The sequence below is a fragment of the Mastacembelus armatus genome, chromosome 11, assembly GCF_900324485.2.
Source record: "Mastacembelus armatus chromosome 11, fMasArm1.2, whole genome shotgun sequence".
NCBI lineage: Eukaryota > Metazoa > Chordata > Actinopteri > Synbranchiformes > Mastacembelidae > Mastacembelus > Mastacembelus armatus.
This window is the reverse complement of record NC_046643.1, coordinates 631,698-654,218: the sequence shown is the minus strand read 5'-3', so window position 1 is coordinate 654,218 and position 22,521 is coordinate 631,698. Positions and strand designations below refer to the sequence as shown.

Here is a 22,521-nt window from a genome sequence, read left to right as displayed (position 1 = left end):
GGTAGATGCCGCACTTGATGGAGACTTGTGCTATCGGCTTGAGGTTGGCTACTAGGTTTGTTTTCCACAGTCCCATTGAGTTCCTTATGAAGGTTCTTAGGGTCCTATTGATGTTGTACAGCTCCAGGCATTCCAGGATCCATGTGTGAGGCATTGAGTCGTAGGCTTTCTTGTAGTCAATCCAGGCGGTGCACAGGTTGGTCTGCCTGGTCTTACAGTCTCGAGCGACCGCTTTATCCACCAGTAGTTGGTGTTTTGCTCCCCTGGTGTCCTTACCTATTCCTTTCTGGGCCCCGCTCATGTATTGAGCCATGTGCCTACTCATCTTAGCCGCTATGATGCCCGACAGGAGCTTCCAGGTTGTGCAGAGGCAGGTTATCGGACGGTAGTTGGATGGGACTGCTCCCTTTTGGGGGTCCTTCAGGATCAGGACTGTCCTGCCTTCAGTTAGCCACTCTGGGTGAGTCCCATCCATTAGCAGCTGGTTCATTTGAGCTGCCAGGCGTTCATGGAGGGCAGTTAGCTTCTTTAGCCAGTAGGTGTGGATCATGTCAGGCCCTGGTGCTGTCCAGTTCTTCATGTTGGAGACCCTTTCTCGGATATCTGCCGTTGCGATGGTTACTGGTTCTTGTTCAGGGAGGTTGCTGTGGTCTGCTCTCAGGTCTGCCAGCCACTGGGCACTGGTGTTATGTGATGCCTCCCTCTCCCATATGTTTTTCCAATATCGTTCAGTCTCCAGCCTTGGTGGGTCAGCCCTTGTGTTACTGCCTTCCCACTGAGAGTACACCTTGGATGGTTCGGTGGAGAACATCCTGTTTATTCTCCGTGCTTCTATTTCTCTGGTGTACCTCTTCAGGCGTGTGGCCAGGGCTGTGAGTCGTTGTTTGGCAGTCTCCAGGGCCTCAGGTATGGACAGCCTGCTGTATTTCTTACCAAACTTCATCCCCCTTCTCTGCAGTTCTGACAGTTGGCTAACTTCTCTCCGTGTTACCCTTATTTTTGCCTCTAACCTCCTTCTCCATGCAGGGTACTGCTCCTTGGTGGTGGAATGCATTTTGTGGCCAAGCATCTCAAGGATCACTGTTGCCGTGGTGTACATCAGCTTGTTGGTCTCGGTGATGGTCACAGTGGGGATTGTTTGTAATGCTGCATTCACATCTTCTAGTAGACTTTCAGAGAGTACTTCACTTAGTCTTGGTAACCGGCTGCGAGGTTCCAGGTGTCCATCTTGCCTACGATCTTCACTCTCAGGTCAGCTGCTCTTGTGTTGAGCGTGTCGGGGCTTATCATTGGGGCTTGGTACCCAATCTCGGGTGGGGGTGGTGTTGTTTGCCCCCTGACCTGGCGTCCTGGCTCCCCCTTGCTGTAGCATTTGTGTTGTATTTCTTCAATCTCTAGTTGTGATAGCAGCTGCCGTTTGCGGATGTTGGAACACTGAGCTACTAGATGCTTTGGCCCTAGTGTGGATGGTGGGTTTCGGAGTTTCCTCTTCATGTAGCCCCTATCGCTGGGGTTACTCATGTAGTAGCACTCCAACAATTCTCTGTTATCAGCCCTCGTCCATGAGTGTCTTGTTCCAGTAGCCCATTTCTCACCAGGTTGCCCTAGCACCTGACGCGGACCTTGTAGACCCGGGCGACGTCCGAGCCGGTATGACTCCAGTATTTCTATCACTCATTTCTACTGAGGTAGGCTAGTAGCGTTAAGGACCTTGCCTAAGGGCCCACACTGGTGATGCCCTGGTGGATTATAAATAAATAAATATGTATATATTATATATATATATATATATATATATATATATAAAAATAAATAAAGAAGCACAGTAGCATTGAGATAGGAAAAAGGGAAAAGTGGCTGAAGGGTGCAAAGTGTATGCAATTAAACAAGGTTGCATGTACAATATCTGAATGGGTGGAAGAATCTTTTCAGAAAAAAACAGCATGTAAAAATAAAAGTCTGTAAAAGTTTTATTTTGAATGTTCCTAACACTTTACAAAAATGTAATATCTTCCTATAAATAAGTTTTATCGTGAAAATCTAGCCATCTCCTGGGAACAGACACCATGGCTGACATTAAAAATGGCCTCAGTTGGTGCCTGAAGCTGTTTGCCAATAGCCAGCATCAATTTTAAAATCGTGTTGCTATTTCAGGGATTTTATTTTGAGAAAATGCTATAAAAAGGCTTTTATTTTGAGAGGACAAAGTGCTACAGGAGATTCATGGAACATTATTTTAGAATCTGAACATTATTTTGAATGTTCCTTATACTTCACAAAAATGTAATATCTTCTTTTTAATGACTGTAGACTTTTTATTGTGAAAGTCCAAGCATGGCCTGCAGGGAGAAGACACCATTGCTGACATTTAAATACAGCCTGAGTTGGTGCCTAGAGCTGTATGCCAAGAGCCAAAGTCCATTTTAAGCTCATGTTACTGTTTCTTGGCTTTTATTTTGAAAGAATGCATAATAAAGGCTTTTATTTTGAAATGGAAATGTGCTGTACGGCATTGAGATGACTCTCAATTAACTGCTGAGTTTTAAATTGGTTTAAGTTCAGCTGCGGTCCCTGCTACTGCTGTGTGAGCCGTTGCTATGGTAACCTGAGCCCAGAGAGGGAGGGGGAGTGACAGTGACACACCACTTTAAGCAGGCACAGTACAGGAGAACCTGAGAAAACTTCACCTCATACAATGGAAGATTACAGAAAAACTATAAGATCTATCAAAATAATTCCTTCACCAGCAGAACCACAAGGCTTCAACAAAGACTGATCCAAGTTTTGTGAAGATATTCCAAAAAAAATGAAGGATTGCTGGCGGGTTAGAAACAGCCTTCATTTGTGTTTTTCACCAGAGGACCTGCAGTGAAAGAGATTGAGCAGTCACTGTTGTTTTGGACACCTGCTAGAAAAACCGTAGGTCCTATCAGAGTGAGAACAGCATTACCGTAAAGAAGACAAAAATCTTTACTACTTTTGAAAAAATGGTGTATCAAGAGGCAAAATTGCAGCCGTGACGGCAAGTTAGAGAGAACATTTTTAAATAAACTTAACAGCTTCTCCCATTCTAGCTTATGTCACCACTCTAGCTCTGAACATTCCACTCCCATAAACACCAATGTAAAATTCAGAAAAGGGCTAAAAACACCATAAAATGTACACTGATTAATGAAAAACTGTAAAACATATCAAAAAGCTGAATACAACACTAATAGCACGAGTGAAGATGGCAGAAAGAGGGCAGCCACAGAAGTCTTTGGTCAATAAAAGAGGTAGAAGCAATTCCTTTGTTTGGGAACAGTTTGGATTCGAAGAAGTAGGCATGGATCAAAAACGTGTAAGATTTGCTACACGGTGGTGTCGCCACTGCTATTTATTCATTTGAATACATTTTATATTATTTGTTTTAAGGAGAGGGGCAGCACAGTGGATGAGGTGTTAGCACTGTTGCCTCACAGCAAGAAGGTCCTGGGTTCACAACCCAGCCTTTCTGTGTGGAGTTTGCATGTTCTCCCCGTACTTGTGTGGGTGTACTCCAGTTTCCTCCCAGAGTCCAAAAACATGTGTTAGGTTGATCGGTGACTCTAAATTGCCCACAGGTGTGAGCGTATGTGGTTGTTTGTCTCTGTAGTATATGTGTGTCCCTGTGATGGACTGGGTGACCTGTCCAGGGCGTACCCCTGCCTTCCACCCAAAAGGGAGCTGGGATAGGCTCCAGCAGATCCCTGTGACCCTGGTTAATGAATAAGCGGGTATAGATAATGAATGGATACTAGGCAATGGTGTTCAAAATTCGTGCTGAGCTTCATAAGCTCATAAAGAATGTTGAATCTTGAGCGGGCCCGCTCGCTTCCCCTGCCTGCATGTCCCAAAGCATTTGGTCAGTGCTGCTGCTCCGCCAACTACACGTACAGCAAAACATCCAAATAATCAAAAACCGGTTGGAGATTGAACATTATCAGGAACTGATTTAAAAAAGGAGTGGCCCACAGTTGCCTGATAAAAGCCCTGAACAACTGGAGTCTACACCCTACTGGACAGCTAAGACAAAGAAATGGTAAGCAGTTTTGGGTCTAAGCCCCTTCCCTATTCAGTTAACAGCTGTGTGACACAGATATTAAACTAATGCCAGCCTGCAAATATATAGGTATCACCTGGACAAGTTCCACTGGGATACAAGCTACAAAAAAGGGTAAAGATTACCTCTTCTCACAAGGTAGCTTTGGCAGTCAGATATATGCAAGAAGATCCTGCTTATTTTACCAAAGTGTGCTGTGCTGCAGTCTGCTTGGGAAGCAGCATAGAGCTCAAAGATGCAAGGCAGGTGGACCAACTTATGGAAAAAGCTAGCTCTGTGAGTGGAATGCAGCTGGACTCACTGGAAGCTGTGGTAGAGTTGCAAACAAAAGGTAGAGATCATACCTTTCACATCCTGAAGAACTCACCTCATTGCATTGCACAATGGAACTACACAGATCCTTCATCCCCACTGCCACCAGGCTATGCAACACCTTAGCCAATGACAAATCAACATGAACTGGACTGCTACTACTTTTATTACTTAAAACTTTCACTAAAAGTTAACTTTCCTTTTAATGGAGTATCTTAAACGATTTTAAGAGGCTTGGTGAGACCGATGAGCAGCTGCACTCCCACTGATCTTTGTGCACCAATGGTCTGACCTTTACAAAAACACTAATGTATGCCTAAAACAATTCAAACAGATCACTTTTACACTGGCCGGCTCCAAAAGAGAGCCAGTTGTATCATAAACGACCCCACTCACCCTGGACATCACTTGTTCTGCACCCTGCCCTCTGGGAACAGAGACTAATTTAAAAAAAAAAAAAAAAAAAAAAAGACACCCCCCGCCCCAAAGCAGTCAAATGCGTAAACCCTCCTTGTCTTGTTTGTTTCATTTCCATTTTACTCCTTATATTTATGTTTCTTTAAATTATATTTAATTGCCAAATCTTGTGAGCTGCTACAGTCTTGTTTTTAAAGCAAAGATCAGCCTGTTAGCCAACTGCCCTAGTTTCGAATAACTGGAAATACATCACTTCAAAGCCATGACGCAACACTCTGCTACAGTAGGTGGTGGTATGCACCTTCTTGTTGGTTTGCAATCCGCCAATAAATTGAAAGAAGACTGCTCTATAGAACAAGTACAAACTGAACTGCCTGCCCTGACATCCACTTTCCCAGTGACAGTTCACATCTAATGTAACCATTATTAAAATGCAGAAATACCTGTAAACAGTGTGCCCCACAGTTCCAGTATCACGTCTGTCCACTTGAACAGTATTTAACACTTTCTCCTTGGTGCACTCCAACAGAGTGATAATGTAGCATATTGCATGCCCCAAAGCAGCAGTCTGGTTTTATTGCCATCACTCTCATAAAAGAGTCATTGTTCTGAATTTTTAATCTTTAATACCTCTGCATGTCAAGGGTTAAGTTCATAACAGCTCTTCACATTCTAAGAGGCCTATTTTCAGAGGCTGATTCAATGAATGGAGGTGATAGGAATATCATCTGACAGCTTCCATTTCTACTGGCCATCTCTAAAGCTTCTTGCAGGAGCAACTCAAGATCCAGCATCTGTAAAGGGACACAGTGTTAGCTAATATCTAGCTATCATATAAGATCCCAACATAATTCATGCCTTAAACCTGTTGAAACTGTCCTATCAATACTAACCTTGGTCTTTCATTATGTCCAAATGTCATCCAGCTAGGGCTGTCAATCATACCTGACAAAATAGTAATCAGTGATTTCATCAGTGTTTGGCTTTCAAAAATGATGCGACAAGAGCTGTAACAGTGAGTTTCTCAGTGCGCTGCGAGTAAGCTTCAGTTAAGATCAGCAGAATGGAATAATATCATCATTGATGAAACTCAAGAATCAAAAGCAGGATTAGAAGATTTATCAAGAATGTTGGAGAATTTCTATAAGTACTTCTGTACAGTATTGAATGAATTACAGCATACTATACAAAGTGTGGTTAAAACAAGTTTAAAATTTCATGATTTAAAAAAAAAAAAAAGTTTATAAAACAATTCCACACAAAAGGCAGAACAGAGGCTTTTATATTGCAGACTTACCCAAAAGAGCAGTCTTTATCTAGCTCCTGTAATTTAGTTACCTGCTGAACGTAAAAGACAAGTGTTAAAACCAGTTGTGATCTTTGCAGTTTGCAGACATTGGTAATAAAAACAACTCAGTGCACTGTGAAAGAGCTTCATGGAATAATCAGAGACTCTAGTCTTGTGAATCATCATAACAGGTTTGTTTTCCCAGCCTACCATTCAGTGGCATCCCATTTTGACACTCACCATCTGCTCATGGCTGCAGACCAGACTCAATTCCTCACTTAAGGTTTCTGTGGTCCAAGAAGCCTCATGTGGTCACTCCATCTTTATTGTGATCCTATAATAGTTTGTTTACACAGGTTTTTGCATGCTATTTCACATTTATGTTTGTTTACATACAATACACACACATATATATATTGCTGAAAACTTTCCTAAAGCCCTGCAGATGGTGTAACCATCTTGCAAACAAGTATCTATATGTAGTAGATCTGTTCAAGTAGTCCTGTATAATAATAGTGCACTTATGTGTTTTAAAGCTAAGTACTTCAATAAAAAAAAAAAGGCGGGGGGTTGTACTTGCATATTGGCAGTTACATTCTATATATTTTAATGTAAGAAATGTCTTATGTACAGATCACGATACTCCCCTCATTCAATCACAGACCTGACACTAGGGATGGGCATTTAGTGACAAAGGTCTAGGCACTGCTGCCCCCTAAATAAAACAACCCTGAGTTAAAGGTTGTTTTTTTACTGCAGTAGTGTGCTATTCTTTCAAAAAAGAATTGTTGCTCAAGGTAATAAGTAGAAATGTGCAATTTTTGAAAGTTGCAAATAAAGTACCAATTTACAGTGCCTGCTCTAAATAATCCTGCCTTTGGGCTAGTTAAATAATAGTTTTAAGAGGTGTTATTTTAGATTTTATTATTCAATAGTAATTTATATTCAAACAATCTAATAAAAACAACTTAACAATGCATCTCTTACCCCCCAAATTCTCTAAAACACTAGATAAAAACCCCTCATCTCTTCTATCTTCAACTGTTCTCCAGTTTCCCCTTTCATTGCTTCAGTATAGTTGACTTATAGGAGACTCATTTTACAGTCGATTTAGAGAAAAAAAGACGGTGTGTTTAGTCAGGTTCTGCCATTCACAAAGTAGCATCATTACTAATACCACGTTTTCCGACTACAGGAACTACTGCAGATGCAAATGTGCCTCCCATTTGTGACTAATACAAGCCTAAAAAAAAAAAAAAAAAAAAAAAAAAAAAAAAAAGAAAAACACTTCAGAAAAGTGACAAACATTACATGTACCTTTCACTAGCTGCTTAAGAAGTAGTTTAAAAACAGTCAACTCCATATCATCTTCTAGAGCCATCACCAAAAGGCTGAGCTCCGCACTTCCATGGTTTAAACAGCATGGCCTTCATAGCAACACCGACATGCTTTTTAAATTTATAAAATATTTTCACACCAAAGAATACAGAACAGAGGCTTTTATATTGCAGACTTACCCAGAAGAGCAGTCTTTATCCAGATGCTATAATTTACATATCTGCTAAACAAAGGAAAGTGTTAAAAACCAGCTGCAACCATTGCAGTTTGTAGACATTGGTAATAAAAACAACTCAGTGCACTGTGAAAGAGCTTCATGGAATTATCAGAGACTCTAGTCTTGTGAATCATCATAACAGGTTTGTTTTCCCAGCCTACCATTCTGTGGCATCCCATGTTGACACTCACCTGCTGCAGACTCAATTCCTCACTTAAGGTATGAATACAAGATGCAGGGAAATGAAAAGGCATTACTTCTGCGGTCCAAGAAGCCTCATGTGGTCACTCCATCTTTATTGTGATCCTGCAATAGTTATTCCCTTTACAAAGGTTTTTGCATGCTATTTCACATTTATGTTTGTTTGCATCTGTATTGCTGAAAACTTGGCTAAAGCCCTGCAGATGGTGTAATTATCTTACAAGTATCTACAGTGGGTACGGAAAGTATTCAGGCCCCTTTAAATTTTTCACTCTGTCATTGCAGCCATTTGCCAAAATCATTTCTTCTGATCCTCCTTGAGATGGTTCTGCTCCTTCATTGGAGTCCAGCTGTGTTTAATTAAACTGATTGGACTCGATTAGGAAAGGCACACACCTGTCTATATAAGACCTTACAGCTCACAGTGCATGTCAGAGCAAATGAGAATCATGAGGTCGAAGGAACTGCCCAAGGAGCTCAGAGAATTGTGGCAAGGCACAGATCTGGCCAAGGTTACAAAAGAATTTCTGCAGCACTCAAAGTTCCTAAGAGCACAGTGGCCTCCATAATCCTCAAATGGAAAAAGTTTGGGACGACCAGAACTCTTCCTAGTGCTGGCCGTCCAGCCAAACTGAGCAATCGTGGGAGAAGAACCTTGGTGAGAGAGCTAAAGAAGAACCCAAAGATCACTGTGGCAGAGCTCCAGAGATGCAGTAGGGAGATGGGAGAAAGTTCCACAAAGTCAACTATCACTGCAGCCCTCCACCAGTCGGGGCTTTACGGCAGAGGGGCCCGACGGAAGCCTCTCCTCAGTGCAAGACACATGAAAGCCTGCATAGAGTTTGCCAAAAAACACATGAAGGACTCCCAGACTATGAGAAATAAGATTCTCTGGTCTGATGAGACCAAGATTGAACTTTTTGGCGTTAATTCTAAGCGGTATGTGTGGAGAAAACCAGGCACTGCTCATCACCTGCCCAATACAATCCCTAAAGTGAAATATGGTGGTGGGAGCATCATGTTGTGGGGGTGTTTTTCAGCTGCAGGGACAGGACGACTGGTTGCAATTGAAGGAAAGATGAATGCGGCCAAGTACAGAGATATCTTGGAAGAAAACCTCTTCCAGAGTGCTCGGGACCTCAGACTGGGCCGAAGGTTCACTTTTCAACAGGACAATGACCCTACGCACACAGCTAAAATAACAAAGGAGTGGCTTCGGAACAACTCTGTGACCGTTCTTGACTGGCCCAGCCAGAGCCCTGACCTAAACCCAATTGAGCATCTCTGGAGAGACCTGAAAATGGCTGTCCACCAACGTTCACCATCCAACCTGACAGAACTGGAGAGGATCTGCAAGGAAGAATGGCAGAGGATCCCCAAATCCAGGTGTGAAAAACCTGTTGCATCATTCCCAAGAAGACTCATGGCTGTACTAGCTCAAAAGGGTGCTTCTACTCAATACTGAGCACAGGGTCTGAATACTTATGACCATGTGATATTTCAGTTTTTCTTTTTTAATAAATTTGCAAAAATTTCTACATTTGTTTTTTTTTCTGTCAAGATGGGGTGCTGAGTGTACATTAATGAGAAATAAAATGATCTTTTTTGATTTTGGCAAATGGCTGCAATGACACAAAGAGTGAAATTTAAAGGGGTCTGAATACTTTCTGTACCCACTGTATACGGAGATCTGTACAAGTAGTCCTGTATAAGTGTGCTTATGTGTTTTAAGGCTAAGTACTTTTTTTTTTTTAAAAAGAAAGTTGTATTTACATATTATATTTACATATTATAATATTTACATATTGACACTTACATTCGATATAATTTAATAATATAACAAACATCTTATGGTACCCCAGCTTATGATGTTCATAAGACTATTCAATCAGACACTAGGGATGGGCATTTAGTGGCAACAGTCTAAGTCCCCCTGTCCCAAATAGAACTAAAATAGAGTTAGTTTTTTTTTTTTTAATGTGTTGCGTTATTCGATCAGTCATTCAAAAAGGAATTGTTGATCAAGGTGATAAGTAGAAATGTGCAATTTTTGAAAGTTGCAAAGTACCACTTTACTGTGCCTGCTCTAAACAATGCTGTCTTTGAGTCTGGTTAAATAATAGTATTTTAAGAGGCTTAAAATAATCATTTATATTCAAACAATCTAATAAAAACAGCTGTTAACATTGCATCTCCTACGCACGAAATTCTCTAAAAGACTGTAGATAAAAACCCCTCATCGCTCCCATCTTCAACCGTTCTCCAGTTTTCCCTTCCTTCGGCTCGGTATAGCTGACTTATAAAAGAGACTCATTTTACAGTCTATTTAAGGAACAAAGACATGGCGTGTTTAGTCAGGTCCCACCATCCATAACGTAGTATCATTACTAGTACCACGTTTTCTAACTACAAGAACTATTGCAGATAAAAATGTAGCTCCCATTTGTGACTAATATATGAGCTTAAAAAAGACTTCAGAAAAGAAAATGAAACACATTACATGTACCTTTCACTAGCCGAGAAGACATTAAAAACGGTCAACATCACAATATCATCTTCGTCAAGCACTATCACCAAAAGGCTGAACTACAGCACTTCCACGGTTTATATAACAGGGCCTTCACAGCAACGCCCACTTTTGCTGTCTTGGATACTGCCTGTTCTTAAGGTACACTAGAGGAGACAAGTCGACATTTGATTGGACATGGACGGTCAGAGGAGGCGCATGCACCGATCGAGAGCTCACAGAGAGCGGTATGGTTTTGGCAGATCGATAAACTGTACTCTGACAATAGTGATGGGCAGGTGCCTCATGAAGCTCTGGGGCTTTCCTTCTAATTGTGTCGAAAAAGATTCAAAGCTTTGAGGCTTCAGTGACATCTGGTGGCCAACTCCAACTTCTCATGAGCGCAACTGAAGCACTGACAATCAGTACGTTTACATGGACAACAAAATTCCGATATTAATCTGATTAAGACAATACCCTGATTAAGAAACCACCATGTAAACAGCGATCTTGTATTATAATTAAAAAGGGCCTTCCTGGCCACTTGTACTCCTTCTCTTTCTACTTCAGACCCCATATTACACTGTGCAGACCCTGCACAGCTACAGCATTATATACAGTGTATCATTTAAACCTGTATATCCCACCCTAGGTTTTAAGATTATCACCTCTCTTCTTTTACTTTATTTATGTCTTATTACTTTAACAGGTTTTTGTATTTGGTCAAAACCTCTTCATTTATGATCCTCTTCTCACTTTTTCTGCCATTCCCTTCTTGTCTAACCTCCTCCACCCACTTTAGACTAGTAATGACTGCTAATATTTCTGCTGTTAGTGCAGATAACTGATCTGACTGTTAGCATCCTAGTTCTGGCTTCTGGTTTGGGACTTTAACTTTGTCTTTATTTCCTGTGTTCCCTGTAGGTAGTCCTCTGTAACTTTCTGAGTCATTACAATGATTGGTTTCACTTGTGTCTGCTTTTTGTTCCCTGGCTCCGGTTTTGCTGTGAGTGGGTAACACTGTCCTGATCCTCCTTCCCTGTGAGTGGGCCATCCTTTTCTTAGTCTTCTCCTGGTTCCTTATTGCTGTTTCCTTGGCTCTGGTTTTCCCTGTCAATAGGTCACACTCCCCTGAGCCTCCTTGGTCTCTCCCTGTGATTGTGTTTTGGTCAACTGACTCCAGTTCCCATGGTTCCTTGTCCATGTCCCCTGGCTCCTGGTTCTCTGTGTCTGTAAAACTCTCCTGGTTCTCCTCAGATTCCCCCGTGGTTCTTGTGCCTCCTGATCCAGTTCCTACATCCCTGTAAATATTTTGGGTGTAAGTTTTTCCTTTTGTGTTGTAAATACTCATATGCCTGCAAACTTGGGTTTGAAATAACTTTATTTAGATCAACCGGGACACAGACAGTCTTTTGGAAATGTGCATTTCAAATTATGGTATGTACACTCCTATTCTCAGACACCCCTTTGCTTCCTTATAACCATCTGTATATATTTTAAGATGATTAAACTAAGTGTTCCTCAAATATACACTTTTTTTAACTCCCACCTCATTCATTCTCCATTCTCTTTTCATATCATATACATTCATGTCAACCTTAACTTCAGGGAAGAGCCATGGGGAAATGCTGCTAACTGGGGCTGGTTGTGAAAGCTCTTTATTATCCATTTCATGCTTTTTGAGCCCCTGCCTGCACCGTCCACACAAATCCATTCTTCTGGAACCTGGAATATTACCAGCAGCTCTGTATTATCTTTATTGCTACATTTTCTTCATTGCTTCCTTTAAGCTTGATCCAATATGCTAGTGATAGTTTTTCTCTCCTTATCTCCAGTGGTGTCTCACCTGCCTCTATAAGGAGTGCATTAATGGGGGTTGTTATCATAGCTTTGTACATATGCACATTGTTCTATATTGTAATCTGTCCACTTTCTGCAACACTGACTTAGCTGCTGCATCATATACTATACATCCATAGTCCAACACTGACCTCATGAGTGCTCTATAGATGTCCAATTATACTTGTTTATCTACCCCCCCAGTCACTTCCAGCCACGGCTTTTAGTAGATTTATTATTTTGCATTTTGTTTCCAATCTTTTCAAATGTACTTTCCATGTATATTTGTTATCTAGCCATAACCCAAATATGTAAACTCAGACACCATTTCTAGTGGCTGCTCATATAATGTTAGCTTCCTATCTCTCATTTATTTGTAAAAATCATGTAACATGACTTGCTAACAGACAATTTGTACCCTCATTCATATGACCATTTCTCTACCTTAATAGCTGTCTTCATGACCTCTGTCACATGTGCCACATTTCTACCCTTTATCCAGATGGCCCCATCATCTGCATGTAATGCTGCCTTTATACCTCCATCTAGGTTTAAAAATATATGTGGTGGCGGGGCATGATTACGGCGAGGCTGCAGGGGGAGTGGTGGGGCAGTGGCCGGAGGATCAGCGGCTGAATGAGAGGATCAGCGGCTGAATGAGGAACAGGTGTAGGGGATGAATAATCCAAACTATCAGCGGATGTAGCCACAGCTATTCGGGAGATGGCGGAATGGCATCTCCATCAGTTGGAGCGGCTTTAACAACAGGCCGAGCGACAGGCATCAGTGTTGCAGGAGTTGGTGGTCAGGCTGGGAGCCGTGGGGACCGGTATTGCTCTGGCCCTAATGATCCCGGTGCACAGGATGATACCGGGAGGAGAGGATACAGCAAACTTTTTGGCGGTGTTTGAGGCGACGGCCACCACCTGGCAGTGGGGACTACGCCTACTCCCTCTCCTCGCTGGGGAGGCACAAGCGCTCCCAGCGGCGGCGAGGGGTGACCTCCCAGCGTTACGCCATGATATACTGGACTGGACAGGGTTTTCTATGGAGGACTACCACCGCCGGTTCCGACAAGACTCCTTGGGCCCGGACAACTGGCCATTCCTCTACGCTCAGCGGCTGAGGGAGGCAGGGGCATGATAGCTGAATCCAGTGGACAGCAAAGGGGAACAGGGCCTACTGGAACAGGTAATCTTGGAACCTTTCGTGGACTGCCACCAGAAACTGCAGATTGGGTCCAGTGCCACCGGCCGAACTCCCTGGAGGCGGCGATTATGTTGGTGGAGGATTTCCTGGCAGTCCACCCCTTGCGGGAATCGAACACAGGGCTACCAACCACCGCCGGTCAACCAATGACTGTGCCGCGATGGCGCCTCCCAGCGGCGGGGGTGCAATCCCTACGAACCCTGGCATCGACCACCCTGGACGGCCCCACTAATTCTGTGCTCTCTCCCCTGTCTAGCCAGCAAGGGACGGCTGATCTTCCCCCACAGACAGCTCTGCAAATGTCGCGGCAGGAGTGTTGGCGGTGCGGACGTCCTGGACACCTGTGGTGGGATTGCCCCCTGATGGAGGTAGGGCAGGTGGTCCGGGTGGTTGGTGCGGGTACCTCCTCCCCCGACTTGGCAGGGATGTACAGCATTCCAGTAAGGATGCAAGGGGGTACACACCAGGCGATGGTGGATTCTGGCTGTTCGCAGACCTTGATCCACCAGAGGCTGGTTCGACCCGGGGCACTGGTGGTGTCGTGTCTGGACGATCATGATGGTTTTTATGAAGATTTCCATCTGACAGTTAGACTATAACTGTGCCAAACTCACTAAATATAGATGGCAATCCTCTTCAATGGGATCACAAACAGAAGAGAGGCAACTGAATCCAAGTGTACAGATGTTTATTTCACAAAACACAGACAAGGTGAGCCACCCTAGGGTAGACTGGCAATGTTTCTCAAGCTTTTATATCTATGGTCAGGGGGTTGGTCCTCACCCTTTCCCCCTTCTCTCATCTTATTAACTTCTCTTTTTTGGACATAATCGTGACTTACCTGCACATAATTACTTTTATAAAGATGCTAAGGGGGATTACCCCTCCTATCTTCTCCTTCTGGGCTTTGTGTAATTCCCCCTCCTTTCCCACTCTCAATTTTTTATTTATTTCTTGGTCAATGATGCAATAACAGGTGTTCTCTAATGTGTACAACCACAGCCTCGTAAGCTTACTCAAACATATCCCATCTTTGTCTATGCATAGTCTAAGTGCAGGTCAGTATTCATACATGTCCTTATGAGTTCTTTTAAGTACTTTCTTCTGCACAGATAGGCCTTCAAGGACACACACACAGATCCTTTCTCTTACACAGATATGCTTTCAAGGACACATACACACACAGGATACATATTCAACACCTGCATGACCTAGATTTCTGAGACAATACACAACAGTGGAAGAGCAGTGGGTGAATAGGCCTCGGTGTATACGACCAGCTTCTCAACGCCACTTCCCAGGCCAGCGGTCCCAGCGCCGCCTCCTCGGACAGTTACTCCATGGCCGACTCCTCGGCCTAACTCTTCTCAACGGTCCAGGATCCATGCCAGCCTGAGAGGTCATCCTTCCAAACCGCCCTGACCCACACTTGCTTAAGGGGCCGTCTTCCCAAACAGTTCCGGACATTCGCCTGTCCCAGAGGCCATCCTCCCAAGCGGCCCCAGACCTTCGCCCATCCCAGAGACCATCCTCCCGAGTGGTCCCAGACTTTCGCCCGCCTCAGAGGTTGTCCTCCAGAGCGATCTCCCTTGCCCGACTACCTTGAAGGTGGTCCTCTAGGTCCGTACCTGCATGCGGGCCAGTATGAGGGCAGACCCCTGGAATGTGGACTGTCTGCCCTCCCCACCCGCTCTTTGGTACTTTTTTCCTCGTTCCCCCCTTCTTGCCCGGGATCTTGGACAGGACTGTGGTCATCTGGGAGCTGACCCTTGAAGGGGGGGTACGGTCATGAGTTCCCTTTTGGACTTCCTGCCGGGACCCTTACTCTGAAGGGACTTCCTGTTTTTCCCCTGCACTGGTCCCTGGCAGCTTTACTTTCATTATGTTGATCTTTTTCACCTGTGTTTAATTATCTTTTGTATTCTCTTCTATAAATATGCTCCTGTTGCCTTTGTTGTTGTGGAAGTATTGATGATGGTGTTTTGTTGTGAGCTCTGTGTAGCTAATGATACCGTTTTGTCCAGTTACACTTTGTGTTTATCCTGAGCCCGGAGATTTTCCCGGGAAATAAAACCTTGTTGTCCTGCATTTGGGTCCTGCCTCTCCTTCTTCTCTCCAGCTCCCCAAACACATAACAGAGATAGTAGTGATTTTGGGCGTATTTATAAGGATTCTCTCAGAAATCTCAAAGTGAGCCAAATTCATGCGTCCTCTCACTAGCGTGCCATAATGAGAAGTCGACAAGTGACATATTGATAAAAACCGTTCAGAGATTTCTTAAGATGACATTGGTTAAAATCAGAGGCCTCTCCCTTTTTAGTCCTGACACTAGTCACAAGGAGAAGGTCTGTCCCTCATGTTCTCAGAGTCCAAGATGGTTCATATGGCATAAACATGTGCTGAGACATGAAAAGACTTATATACAAGCAATGCTGTTCTAAAGTCTATTCTCTGAGCGACAGGAAGCCAGTGCAGAGATATGAGAACAGGAGTAATGTGGTTGTACTTCCTGGTTCTAGTCAGGGTTCTGAATGTACCGCAGCTGCCTTACAGCTTGTTTTGAGAGCCCCTGTGAGCAGGCCATTACAGTTAACCTGCTGGAGATAAATGCATGGATGAGTCTCTCCAAGTCTGGTTTAGACATGATCCCTTGATTTTGGCAATGTTTTTGAGGTGGTAAAATGCTGATGATGTAATTGATTTAATGTGGCTGTTAAAATTGAAGTAATGATTACCCCTAGGTTTCTAACCTGATTTTTAGATTTTAGAGAAAGAAACTTGAGGTAACTGCTTACACTTTCTCTTTGTTTTTGTGGCCCAAAGATGATTACTTCAGCCTCGTCTCTGTTTATTTGGACAAAGTTGTTTTGCATCCACACAGTGATCTGTTTAATGAAATGAAACAGTGAATCGACTGGTCCATATTCAGCTGCTTTGAGTGACATGTAAATCTGAGTGTCATCTGAGTAGTTAGACACATTATTGCTGCGAATTAACTGGCCTAAAGGAAACATGTAAAGATTGAACAAAGGGGGTCCCAAGGTGGACCCCTGGAGGACCCCACATATCAAGGCCATTTGGTCTGTGACACAGTTACCAATTTCAACAAATTACTTCCTGTCTTCAACATAGGACGTAAACCATTTAAGGCCAGTACCAAATATGCCTATTCAGTCCTCTATAACCTTTGTAACAGGATAACATGGTCTAATGTTAAAAAGCAGCTCTCAGATCCAATAGTACTAAGACAGAGACTCTGCCAGTGTCAGTGTTCAGACGAATGTCATTTGTCACCTTAATGAGTGTACTCTCAGTGTTGTGATGGGCCCTAAAACCTGACTGAAAATCATAAAAGCAGTTGTTTAACAGGAGAACAGGAGTCAGTAAGTTGTTGGTATACAACTTTTTCAAGGACTTTACCTAAAAACAGCAGGTTTGATACAGGCTGATTCAGTACCATGGCATCAAGACTGCTCTTCTTCAGGAGAGGCTTTATGACAGCGGTTTTCAAGGCCCTTGGAAAAATTCCAGACTGTAATGAGTCATTAAGTGATTGAGTGAATTGTGCTAATAAACTGCTTAGTGTTAGTGCTGATTTTAGAAATCTAGTGGGTAAAACATTGAGGCAGCGGGTGGATGAACTCAGACTGGAGATGACCTCTTCAACTGTTTTGTCACTGACAGGTGTAAGGTGTATCAGATCTAACAAGTGTCTACTGGATAGCTGCAGATTTGTTACCTGTCTTGTGCAGTTTATTGCATGTTTAATACCCTGAATCTTGTCATTAAAGAATAATGCAAACTCATTGCATTTAGATGTTGAAATTAGATCTGACTGTTAGCCCCACGATCTCCGTTTCCTGTCTGTCCCTTATTTTTGGTCAGTTTCCTGTGTTCCCGTTCTTTTTGTGTTAGTTCCAGGTAGCTTTGTGTTTTGTTGCTCATTAGCTAGATTACGTTCACCTGTGTCCTGAGTTCTGTATATATGTCCCCGGCTGTTCCTTTGTTCCCTGCAGGAACATTATAGTGTGTAGCATTTCTAATGCTAAGGAGTCTGTGGATTATCTTTGTTCGAGGAATGTGTAGCTTTTCTGTTTCCCTGTCTGCCCGCCTGCCGAACGGCAGAGAACTTTTGTGTTGTTTTGCCTGAGCCCTGGATGATCCAGGGGAATAAATCTGCCTGTTCTGTCCCGCATTTGGGTCCTCACTCCTTCCTTCACCGACACCCCCTCCAGATAGCATAATACTGACGGTAATGGAGACAGAGGATTGTTAATCTATTCACTATAGCAGGACACATGAGCTGTTACTGCTATTGATCATCAAACCTGATCATCTCTATAAACAGTGTCTTGATATTATCATTTAATTGTCCTTTTTGAAACAATATAGGTCCAACTGCATCTTGGGGAATTATGGACAAATCAAAAAAGACACTAAAATGATCAGACAAAGCAACATCAGTCACAGTGACATTTGAAATGTTAACAACCTTAGTGATGACTAGGTCCAGAGTGTGACCTCTGGTATGGGTCAGCTCACTAACATGCTGACTAAGGCTATAGGTTTCAAGGACCACAGAATGTTCTTTGGCATTAAAACTAAACAGTCAGACTCTGTGAAGACAGCATCTCAGTATAATCATCAATAAAATTTGGACAACATTGGGGTAGCTTGTGATTTTGTAGAGGAGGGGTCTCCAATCTCAGTCGTCGAGGTCCACTGTCCTGCTTCTTTTCCAACTATCCCTGCCCTACCCACTGCTGATTAGCAAGTGTGTTCAGCCAATCAGAAACTGCAAGGACAGGGATAGCTGGAAAAGAAGCAGACCCCTGATGCAGCGTATAGTGGGAGATCATTTTAGCTCCATTTTAAAAGGCACATACTGGAATAATGAAAACTCCCCAAATGATAGCCGTGGGTAACCATATTATCCCTAAAAAAGGCATAGACACCACCACCCGTGTTTCTGATAGAAATTAAAAATTAGGTGGGGTGGATTTGATTTCCTGTCTTGCTCTCTAACCATGTTTCTGTTTAAAAACATAAAATCAAGATTATAAGAAGGAATAAAATTATTGGTTAAAAATTATTTAACAGTAGTTTTCTCAGGAAGGACAGCTGTAGGTACTGGCCGAAGTGGTCAAGTTGGTGGAGTTTTGGTGGATCGAGAGACAGAGGATGTGCTCCTGGGTGGTTTTTGCTGGGGGGATGAATTCAACAGTGTTGATGATCGTACTCGTGACCTTGCCAAGTTAGGTGTTAGGTGTAGGGTTAGGGTTAGGGGTAATTCCTGATTTTACCAAGATTTCCAAGTGGAGCCCTTGGCTCTTCAGACAGCCTTCCAAACCTACTCTGGTGTCTCAGAGAGTGGAGGAGGTTATCTGTTATCGGTTATCTATCACCTCACTCCACATCTGCTCAGATGCAAACCCTTTCCCTTGAACAGGTCGTTACACTGCCAAAACTGGTTGAACTTATGAATGGAATGCACTCTTTGTTTTACAGGCCTTGGACAGCCATGTGTTCTGTGCAAGCAGCCAAATTTATTGAATTTATTAATCCTCCTGTCGATATTTGGGAGAGGTCCACTGATAAATTACTGAATTATCAGTTTATCAAGCTTCTTTGATAAGGCCTGCTTTTAAACTCGTGATTCTCCCTTTCTGGTGTCCACTTTATACACATGCAGGATCAGCCGTATGACTCCTTGGTGTTTTGAGATGACCAGGGGGTAGGAGTGCTGCTATACCAGTGACCATGGCACTTGGGTAGCTGCATGTAACAATTCTGCTGCTGTTTATGTCACTGATAGTCGTGTCTCCAAGCAGCAGGATACCTCTGTCCTTCACATTTGGCAAAGATTCCTTCTCTGCCTAGTTTCATGACTCCCATTTTTCATAAAATTATTACTTTTTTGTGCTTGTTTCTCAGTCACAGCAGACATTTTTGTTCATTAAATTTTAGTTCAGACAGTGGTTGAAATCTGTTTCTGTATTGCTTGTAAGAATCAGTCACCAGCAATACAATACAGAACCTCTTTTTCTTCCAAATCTTTTAAATCTACTAACATCTCTGAGAAAAACTTACTTAGAAATTGTTTCAGATCATTCTCCCGATACAATAAGAGAAGGGACATGATCAGCATTGGACTGCACAGGAAGAGGTAAATTTGCTTTGCGTTGTATTTTTTGTAAGCAGAGAGGATTGACAATTTCAAAACCATCCTGGTACAGAAATAGCTTCAGACATCCTGAGTTTTCAATGAAGGATTGTTTTGACTTAAAGTTTTGTCTGTTGCTTATGTCACCAGAATCATCCAAATCCATTTCACAAGACTGTTGTGACACTGCATCCTTCCATAATTCTAACAGGATTTTTAATGTTTGTTTCACAGGTACGTAGTAAACAAAACTCTGTGTCATATTCTCATCAGTTCCTAGTCTTACTGTTTTAGGTTCTATGTATTTGAACATGTTTTTGAACGCTTTGCTCTGGGGCAGTCGTGGCTTAATGGATAGGGAGTTGGACTTGTAACCTGAAAATTGCAGGTTTGAGTCTCAAGTCCGGCAGGAATTGTCGGTGAATAGCCAATGCCCTGTCCACAACAACGCCCTGCTCAATACCACAACTGAGATGAAACCCTTGAGCAAGGCACTAGACCCCCAACTGCTCCGGGTGTGTGTTCACTGCTGTGTGTCTACACTTTGGAATGGGTTAAATGCAGAGCATAAGTCACTTTCATGTCTCAGTGGTCCCTTATGACAGACAGAGCAAATCCAAATCCTTCACACAATCACAGATTTTAGCAATATGCAGAGGCTTGAAAATAATTGAAACTTAAAGAAAATGTGTATTAAAATTTGAGTAAGCGAAAACAGGTTCCATTTGGTTCCATTGCAGCTCAAATGAGTTAAGTACTATTCCACAGACAGGCCACTAGAGGACGCTTGTCGTGCAGTGGTAGAGAGTAGAACAGCACACCAGAGGTAGAAGAAATCCTCTTGTTGTGAAGTAACTAAACACTTAAAAATCAAGTGTACGTGTCCATTATCTGTACCTGCTTATTCCTAACTAGGGTCACAGGGATCTGCTGGAGCCTATCCCAGCTCTTGGTGAAAGGCAGGGGACACCCTGGATACCAGTCCATCGCAGGGCCACATAGAGACAAACAACCACACACACTCACACTCACTCCTATGGGCAATTTAGTCACCAATCAACCTACATGTTTTTGGACTGTGGGAGGAAACCAGAGGATCTGGAGAGGTGGTGGCATCGGCAGCACCAGCCGGCTCGGATCTAGGAGAGGCAATGGCGCTACTCTATCAGAGGGACCAGACTTGGGAGTAGGGATCCCTGGAGGAATACTGCCATCAGCAATCAGCACACTGGGGCCCAGGAAGTAGGGATGAAGCCTCAGCGGGGACGCTCTCATCGGCACACTGAGGTCTGGGAGTCAGGAGTGGAACCTTAGCAGGGATGCCTTTCATCGGCACACTGAGGCCCGGGAAGCTGGGGTGGAACCTCAGTGGGGACGCCTTTGTTGGCACACTGAGGCCTGGGGAGAAAGGATGTTACCTCAGTTGGGATGCCTTCATCAGCACACTGCGGCTCGGGAAGCTGGAGCAGAACCTCAGTGGGGAACCTCCGTGAATTTGCCCCCCCACCCAACGCAAAACTTCGCAAAAATAGTCCCAATCGTTTGTGCTCCATTTGTGCTGGTTTGTGCTGTAAAACTTTTCGTTTGTGCTGCTTTGGTTTTTTAGACATAAAAGACTCATTTAAAGGTCATTCTCCGGTGACTCAGCCCCCCCATATGCTCCAAATTTAGTAGTAGTAGTCTCGTTTGTTTGTGCTTCGTTTGTGCTGGTTTGTACTGTAAAAATTTTTGTTTGTGCTGCTTCGGTTTTTAAAATATTAAACATTACATTTTAGATGATGACGTCACCAGCCCACCCTACATACTCCAAACTCACCTGAAATAGTCCTAATCGTTTATGCTTCGTTTGTGCTGGTTTGTGCTGCTCGAAGCTCCGTTTGTGCGGCTTTTTATTTTGGTTTTATTTAGCATTTAATTTTGGGTTGCTCACTTATTCACTTTCTTACCAAATTGTTTGATTCTAGTGATGTTTTAATAGAACAACTATTTTTGTAGTCATGGTGTTTATTAAAAGCAGCTCATCTGCATTTTCAATTTTCAAAATTAGGTTAGAGGAGGAAAAGTTGATAAAGTTACAAACTCAAATTTCTGACCAATGTAATACAATGTTTTAACGGTGTCAGTTTAAACCATGGTAACCATAAATTAGCCATGGTTTTTGCCAACCATAGTTTAACCATGGTATTTGTAGTAAAACTGTTGTACAATGATACATGGTAATGAATATGCCAAATAATAAAAGTAATGATACTACTACTACTACTCTTACAATACTAAAACAAAGGTTAATTTTTGTAAGGGTAACTTCAAGAACAACGGTACAGCATTCAAGTGAGCTAAGATTCCCAATGTTTACTGAACAAAAACACATTGCTAATACTTATATCACTAGCAATTAAAACCTAATTACAGTTGTACATATGACCCATGTTAGTTTTAGAATATGTTGTGCATTTAGGGATCAACATTACTGTATTGTTAGTAATATAAGATATAACATATTATTACTATATTTTCCTTATATGTGGGACAATACAGTAATACAGGTTTATACTATATATGACATTTTTGGAGTGAGTCATTGAGTGAGTAATTACGTTTTTCTTATGCCAGATGCCCAAGAAACCAGCAGTCAACAGGGATTCCATTTTCACAGTCCTGTGTTCATCAAAAGAGGCCATAGTCAAAAATGGCAAAATAGCTACTCCTAATCAAAGCGTCTGGACAGAGTTGAGTAAGCAACTAGAGAACAAGATCACCACAGGCTCTATACACTTTTGTTAAATTAAACAGACACAACATCTGGACTGCTTTAGGGTTTTTGCTCATGAAAGTGATAAAAGTGATGAAACAAGTGGCAGTAGTGATGACATTAATTTTGAGCCAGGGTCCCTTTCCCCCAGACCAAAAGATTGCTGGACTTTTGATCTTCAAGTTCCATTTCAGAAAT

The 22,521-nt window shown here is 42.7% G+C and overlaps 1 protein-coding gene across 11 annotated transcripts in view; it reads right to left on the bottom strand.

Annotated features, from left to right (window-relative positions):
- Window positions 1-10,437, bottom strand: part of c11h6orf47 (chromosome 11 C6orf47 homolog) — a 22,999-nt gene extending 12,562 nt beyond the window's left edge. The window contains exons 1-8 of one of the 11 annotated variants that reach the window (XR_003295254.1): window positions 10,361-10,437; window positions 7,845-7,959; window positions 7,616-7,659; window positions 7,416-7,525; window positions 6,339-6,432; window positions 6,108-6,151; window positions 5,704-5,755; window positions 5,254-5,604 (exon numbers count right to left, since the gene is read on the bottom strand). The gene's annotated coding sequence lies outside the window, so the exon portion shown is untranslated. Of the gene's footprint in view, window positions 1-5,253; window positions 5,605-5,703; window positions 5,756-6,107; window positions 6,152-6,338; window positions 6,433-7,085; window positions 7,192-7,415; window positions 7,526-7,615; window positions 7,660-7,844; window positions 7,960-10,360 lie in introns of all 11 variants that reach the window. The other 10 variants (XR_003295255.1, XR_003295251.1, XR_003295256.1 and 7 more) reach the window with 10 other exon arrangements.
- Window positions 10,438-22,521: the final 12,084 nt, after the last annotated feature.